Below are 7,886 nucleotides of genomic sequence, written 5' to 3' on the forward strand. Positions count from 1 at the left end.
AAGGACACACCTCTCCCCATGGAGCTTAAATGGTCATAATAAAATGAAATGTCAGAAGTGGTGTATTGGTGGGGCACCTGGGTGGCTGAGGCAGTTAAGCATCCGACTCTAGATTTCGGCTCAGATCATGATCTCAGGATTGTGAGATCAAGCCCTGTGTAGAGCCCCACTTCCAACTCCACACTGGTCATGGAGCCTGCTTAAGAATCTCTCCCTCTGCTCTCCACCCCCCCCCCCCCCGTGTGCATGCACACACACTCTCTCTTTCAAAAAGAAAAAAAAAATAAAGTACATAATTAAAAGAAGAAGGAGGAGGAGGAAAATTGACATATTGGTTTCCGGGCTACCATGTCAAACAACCACAAACTTGGTGCCTTTAAGTAACAGAATTTCATTTTCTCACAGCTTTGGAGACCAGAAGTCCTAAACTAAGGTGTTGACAGGATTATGCTTCCACCAAAGCCTCTAGGGGAGGATCCTTCCCTGCCTCTTCCAGCTTCTGGTGGTTGCAGGCCTTCCTTGGCTGTGGCCGCGTCCCTTGGCCTCTGCCTCTGCCTTTACATGGCCGTTTGTGTACATTCTTTTCTTTCATGCTCCCCCTCCTCCAATTTCATTGAGATATAACTGACATATACTGTTGTGTTTATGTGTACAACATTTTTCTTCTTATAAGGACACTGGTCATTGGGGTGGGGTATGGGGGAAATGGGTGAGGGTGGCCAAAAGGTACAAATGTCCAATTATAAAATAAAGTCATGGAGATATAATATACAGCATGGCAACTATGGTTAAAAATACTGTATTGCACATTTGAAAGTTGCTAAGAGAATAAACCTTGAATATTCCCCATCACTGAGGTGCCTGGCTGGCTCAGTCGGTGGAGCATGTGATAAGTTCAAGTCCTTAAGTTCAAGTCCTACACTGGGTGTAGAGATTACTTAAAAATAAAATCTTAAGGGGTGCCCGGGTGGCTCAGTTAAGCATCTGACTCTTGGTTTTGGCTTGGGTTGTGATCTTGGGGTTGTGGGATCAAGCCCCGTGTCAGGCTCTGTGCTCAGCTTGGAGTCTGCTGGAGATTCTCTCCCTCTGCCCCTCCTCTGTTCACTCATGCGCACTCTCCCTCTTTCTGTCTCTCAAATAAATAAATAAATAACATCTTGAAAATAAAACGTTTCTCCATCTCTGTTCTCCAGAAACATCCTCTTTTTCATCACTGTGACCTAGAGAGAGGAACTCACTGTTACAGTTAGAGACTTCAACACCCCTCTCTCAGAAATGGACAGATCCAGCAGGAAGAAAAATCAGTAAGGACATAGTTGAACTCAACAACATCATTAGTCAACGGGATATAATGACATCTATAGGGCGCCTGGGTGGCTCAGTTGGTTAGGCAACTGCCTTCAGCTCAGGTCATGATCCTGGAGTCCCGGGATCGAGTCCCACAACAGGCTCCCTGCTCAGCGGGGAGTCTGCTTCTCCCTCTGACCCTCTTCCCTCTCATGCTCTCTATCTCTCATTCTCTCTCTCTCAAATAAATAAATAAAATCTTTAAAAAAAATGACATCTATAAACGACCTTATCCAACAATAGCAGAAAATACATTTTTCTCAAGCTCACACAGAACATTCACCAAGACAGATCACATTCTGCTCCATAAAACACACCTTAAGAAATTTAAAGAATAGTAATCATACAGTGTTGGTGGAATTAAACTAGAGATCAGTAAAAAAAAAAAAAAAAAAAAAGACCAACCTTGGGCTTTCTGGTGACCAGCTCCATCACTAGGTCATTCATTAGCATAAACTCAGATGTGCTCAAAAGGGGCCCCATAAGAAAAAGAATGAAAATACATTCCTATCAGGAAATTCCACCAGTTTTAGCTCTGTGCCAGGAACCAGGGACGAAGACCAAATATATTTCTTATTATGTCCAGACATTTACCAGTAGACATCCCTGATAGGCCTTGGCTATCACATTCAGCATATGCTCTGTGGCTAACAATATATGAAAAATAGATCAAGTCAACTTTCCCCATCCTCTTAAGAACTGATGGCAGGTACTAAGCCTCTCTCCTAAGGTCATAATAAACACATTTATTAAATCTCTAATTGTGTGTGGTGCTATGCCATGCTAAATGATTCACAGAGAGAATTAGCTAACCCTTGCCTCATCTCTAAGAGTTTAGAATCCAAGGTAGACAGGCTGATGTGCATTCACATTACAGACACATTGGGCAGACACAATGGAATGCAAACATTAAGTCAACTCATAAATGAACAAGATAAACATTTCTCTCTTCTCCATCACCACATTCATTTATTACATAAGAATATACATGCTTCGTCATTTTTCCCTAAAATGTCAATATTTTGTCCATCCTCATTCTAAACCCTTACACCTTCTAGAGTCACAGTGCTTGCAGTAATTTTATTCCTAAACACACATCTGACTGCATTTGCTAAAATAAAATAGGCTTTTCTTTTGAGCATCGTGGAAAGATTTCCAAAACAGAGCTCTTTTGACCTCGCACTGAAGATTTTTTGTTTCAACTGACTCAATTCTACTTGATTTTTATCTATTCTAACTCAAGGTAACTCTTGATTTATTTTTTATTTATTTTTTTAAGATTTTATTTATTTATTTGACAGAGAGAGACACAGCGAGAGAGGGAACACAAGCAGGGGGAGTCAGGGAGAGAGAAGCAGGCTTCCCACAGAGCAGGGAGCCCGATGCGGGGCTCGATACCAGGACCCTGGGATCATCACCTGAGCTGAGGGCAGATGCTTAACCGACTGAGCCACCCAGGTGCCTAAAGCAAGGTAACTCTTGATTTAGAATGGCCTCTTTTATTTGAATAGTTAATATTTCATCATTTGACATTTGAAAAAACACTTTCTGTGAAATAGGATGGATCCTAGGTTAAGTGTAGACAGGTCGGAAGGATAGATTAAGAGAGGAATGTTGGGGCACCTGGGTGGCTCAGATGGTTGAGCATCTGCCTTTGGCTTGGGTCATGATCCCAGGGTCCTGGGATCGAGCCCTGCATTGGGTTCCCTGCTTGGCGGGGAGCCTGCCTCTCCCTCTCCCACTCCCCCTGCTTGTGTTCCCTCTCTCTGTCAAATAAATAAAATCTTAAAAAAGAGAGAGAAAGAGAGAGAGAGAGGAATGTTAGTCTTAGAGATACAGCATCTTGTTCAATGAGCCACAACTGAAGAAATATGTGCATGACCAATGTGCCAAACAATCGTGTTCGATTTTAAATAACAGTACTTCTTCCACTTACAATGGGGTTAAACCCATCATAAATTGAAAACACTGGAGAAAAAAAAAGAAAAAGAAAACATTGTAAGTCGAAAACGCACTTAATACATCTAATTTAGTGAACATCATAGCTTAGCCTAGCCTACCTTAAACATGCTCAGAACACTTACAGTAGCCTACAGTTGGGCAAAATCAACTAACACAAAGCCTATTTTATAACAAAGTGTTGACTATCTCAGTAATTTACTGAATGTTGCACTGAAAGTGACAAACATAATGGTTGTATGGGTGCAGACTGGCTGTCAGTGTATCAGTTGTCGACCCTCATCATGGTGTGGCTGACTCTGAGCTGCAGCTGCCCAATATCAAGAGAGGATCCCAGGAACTGTGGATAGATCACTAGCCAGAGATAAGATCCAAATCCAACATTCAAGTATGTTTAGACTAAATACGTTATCTCTTTGCTTCATCCTAAAGTTGAAAAATCCTAAGTCAAACCATTGTAAATCAGGACCATCTGTACTTACAATCTAATGTATTTTTGATTAATTATCATTAAGATCTTGGGGCATCTGACTGGCTCAGTAGGTAGAGCATGGGACTCTTCATCTTGGGAATGTGAGTTCCAGCCCCACGTTGCATCTAGAGATTACTTTAAAAAAATAAAAACTTTTAAAAAATTATTGTTAAGATCTTGCCTCTTTTGGCCTTTTTATTTTTTCCTCCTGTGTCAAGATCCTTTAGTTGCGGGCGCCTGGGTGGCTCAGTTGGTTAAGCGACTGCCCTCGGCTCAGGTCATGATCCTGGAGTCCCGGGATCGAGTCCCGCATCGGGCTCCCTGCTCAGCAGGGAGTCTGCTTCTCCCTCTGACCCTCTCCCCTTTCATGTGCTCTCTCTCTCTCATTCTCGCTCTCTTAAATAAATAAATAAAATCTTTAAAAAAAAAGATCCTTTAGTTGCAAGGACATAGCAGAAGTGGACATAGCAGACGACAGCCTCAAGCTCTGAAGCCACATCTTTTACCTTCCCTGGTTAGTGGGAAACAGTTGCAACAAATATCCAGGACTGAGCCTGATTGGTCTAACCTGGGTCTTGTGCCCATCGCTGAACCAATCACTGTGGCCAGAGAATAGGGGCAGACCACTGGCTAAAAGTGGGACTGACTCTACCTAACCACGTGGCGGGAAATTTCCCACCGCGTCTGAAGACTGTTAAATACAGGGGCGACTGAGTGGCTCAGTTGGTTAAGCAACTGCCTTCAGCTCAGATTATGATCCTGGAGTCCCGGGATCGAGTCCCGCATCGGGCTCCCTACTCAGCAGGGAGTCCGCTTCTCCCTCTCCCGCTCTCCCCTCTCATGTACTCTCATTCTCTCTCTCAAATAAATAAATAAAAATCTTTAAAAAAAAAAAAAAAGACTTAAATACACAGATCCTGGGGCGCCTGGGCGGCTCAGTCTTTAAGCGTCTACCTTCCGCTCAAGTCATGATCCCAGGATCCTGGAATCGAGCCCCACATCGGGCTCCCTGCTTGGTGGGAAACCTGCTTCTCCCTCTCCCACTCCCCCTGCTTGTGTTCCTGCTCTCCCTATCTCTCTCTCTCTGTCAAATAAATAAATAAAATCTTAAAAAAAAAAAAAATACACGGATCCTTCCCTGACGCCTTCCTTAGTTTCCTTTTCAACAGAGTTCTTGGAATTTGCTCTTGACCCTTTAATCTGTGGGTGTGAATTTAAAGTCCCAAAGCCAGAAACTCCAAACCTTAGATTTGAGAAAACAAAACAACAACAACAAAACACGTTTCAAGGCATCCTAAAAACTTATCTTTCAGATGGCTTCCGTGCCTGGCTGAGTGAGTAACATGTAGTTTCTAAGTTAGGCAAACCAGTGCTATCAAAAATGTTAGCAGGTAGGTAGGGGCTGGCTGGCTCCGTTGGTGGAAAATGCTACTCTTGATCTCGGGGTTGTAAAATCGAGCCCCAGGTTGGGTATAGAGATCACTTAAAAATGAAATCTCTAGAAAAAAATGTTAGCAGGTAAATGATATAATCCAAGTTTTTTCATTTGTTTATGTAAATGAGTGACCCATCATTGAATTTTTCAGTTTGTAGTACTTAATAAGAAAAAAGAGTCCAGATATGTTGTCAATCCTGGCTTTTCAAAATTCTTGTCCAACCTCTAAAGCATTGCTCTCTAAATCTTATTTCATGTCTGAGAATAGAAATATCCTGGAGAGGGGCGCCTGGGTGGCTCAGTCGTTAAGTGGCTGCCTTCGGCTCAGGTCATGATCCCAGGGTCCTGGGATCGAGCCCCTCAGCAGGCTCCCTGCTAAGCGGGAAGCCTGCTTCTCCCTCTCCCACTCCCCCTGCTTGTATTCCCTCTCTCGCTGTGTCTCTCTCTGTCAGATAAATAAATAAAACCTTAAAAAAATATATCCTGGAGAAAAAGAAAAAAAAAAGAAATATCCTGGAGAGTTGACCTGTTGGAAGCATGTTTTAGTTGTCTGATCTGATAGCACCGTTTACCTCTACTCTTCTCAGAAGAGAAGGTAGCAAAGATTAAGATACCTTTGGAAAATATCAAAATCCATCTTCACTGTAGAACCACTTTGGCAGGGAAATGAGCAATTATCTTAAGCAGAATGATCTTGCTTGGAAAGAGTCAATGCTTTTTTCTTTTAATATTTTCTTTCTTTTTCTTTCCTCCTTCCTGCTTACAAAACAAAAACACATTAATTGTGGAAAATATGGAGAAACATAACAAAGGGAAATTACGGTCACTTACAATTCCACTACTGGGGAATAACTACTAGCATTTTATGCATATCTTTTGACAACTACAATAGCAATAATTAACATTTACTGAATCCTTCAAATATGCTAGCCACGATGCTATGCATCGGAACATGGATGTTCTCACTGAGTTTCATCCTTGAGCACCAGGGTGGCTCAGTGGGTTAAGCATCTGCTTTCTGCTCAGGTCATGATACTGGGGTCCTGGGATGGAGCCCTGCCTCACTCCCCCTCCTCAGCAGGTCGCTGCTTTTCCCTCTCCCTCTGTGCGCTCTCTCTCTCAAATAAATCAATCAATCTTAAAAAAAAGAATTTCATCCTCATAACTATTCCACGAGGGGCATGCTATTATTATCCCCATTTTATAGAGGAAGGAACCTGACTTTGTAATGCTGTAGATCTTTTTCTTTTTTAATTTGGTATTGTAGTGTGCATATTATTTTTTTATTTAAAAATATATCATGGACATTATTCTAAGTCATTAAATATTTTCTACCCAAAACACAATTTGGCTGCACCTGTATTCTTCCTAGGCATGAAGCATAACTTATGTCTAATTCCCTATTGATGGACTTTAGATAGCTCTCAATTTTTGGTTATAATAACACTAAAAATGAATCACATATTTATAAGTCATCATGAATATTCATGGATATCGTCTAAGGTCAAATACTCAAAAAGAGAATAATGGAGTCAAATAATATAAACTTTTTTTTAAGGAATTATATATATGCATTGCTCAATTTGTCCAGGGAAAACTTGTATCAGATTGCATTCTTAGCAGTCTTGTAAAGAAAAGCCCTGATTCCCTGCGTCTTGATTAGCACTTACTTATCAATTTATTTAAATCTTGGTCAATATCGTATCTAAATGATGGCATCTTTCATGTTTTGATTGCATATCTTTTATTTTTGGTAGAGTTGAATATTTTTTTCATCAAGCCAAATATTTTAGTGACTTTTTTTTGAAGGGCAAATGAATCTTGTAATGGATAAATAGGCATTTGACCTTGAGCGATTTGGAACTTTTTAAAAAATTTCACTTATTATTATTATTTTAGTAATCTCTACTCCCAACATGGGCCTCGAACTCACAACCCCGAGATCAAGAGTCTGATGCTCTTCCAACTGAGCCAGCCAGGTGCCCCAGGACTGACTCTTGAATATGAAAAGTTAGCTCCTATAACTGTCAAATCTTAAATAACTATATTTTCAAATATCTTCTAAAATATATGCACATCTCTTAAGAGTTTTTTTCTTTTTATTGTCTGCTGAATATATCAGACTCTTATTCTTAATAAATAGAATTCTTCTACCCTGCTAATGGCATTTGCTTCTCCAAGAAAACAGGCACCCTCAGCAAGTAGCTCAGGGATAGGTTATGCTGGATTCTATGAGCAGTGGGAAAAGTTAAAGAATTAACAATTCTACTTCTAGGGATATACCCAAAAGAATTTAAAACAACTACTCAAACAAACGCTTTTTCATGAGTGTTAATAGCAGCACTATTCGGAGCAGCCAAAAAAATGTATATAACCCAAATGTTCATCAATTGATGGATGGATACATAAATTGTGATATACATATACAATGGAATATTGTTCAGGCATAAAAAGGAAGGAAGTACTGATGCATGTTACAATGTGACTGAATCTCAAAAACATTATGTTAACTGAAAGAAGCCAGATACAAAAGGTTACCTATTGGGTTGTGGTTTTTTAAGATTTATTTATTTATTTGAGAGAGAGAGAGAGCAGGTGTGCACGTGTGTGGAGTGGAGGGGCAGAAGGAGAGGGAGAGGAAGTCCCAAGCAGATTCTGCACTATGTGCGGAGC

Source organism: Zalophus californianus, chromosome 14 (assembly GCF_009762305.2).
Source record: "Zalophus californianus isolate mZalCal1 chromosome 14, mZalCal1.pri.v2, whole genome shotgun sequence".
Classification (NCBI taxonomy): Eukaryota; Metazoa; Chordata; class Mammalia; order Carnivora; family Otariidae; genus Zalophus; species Zalophus californianus.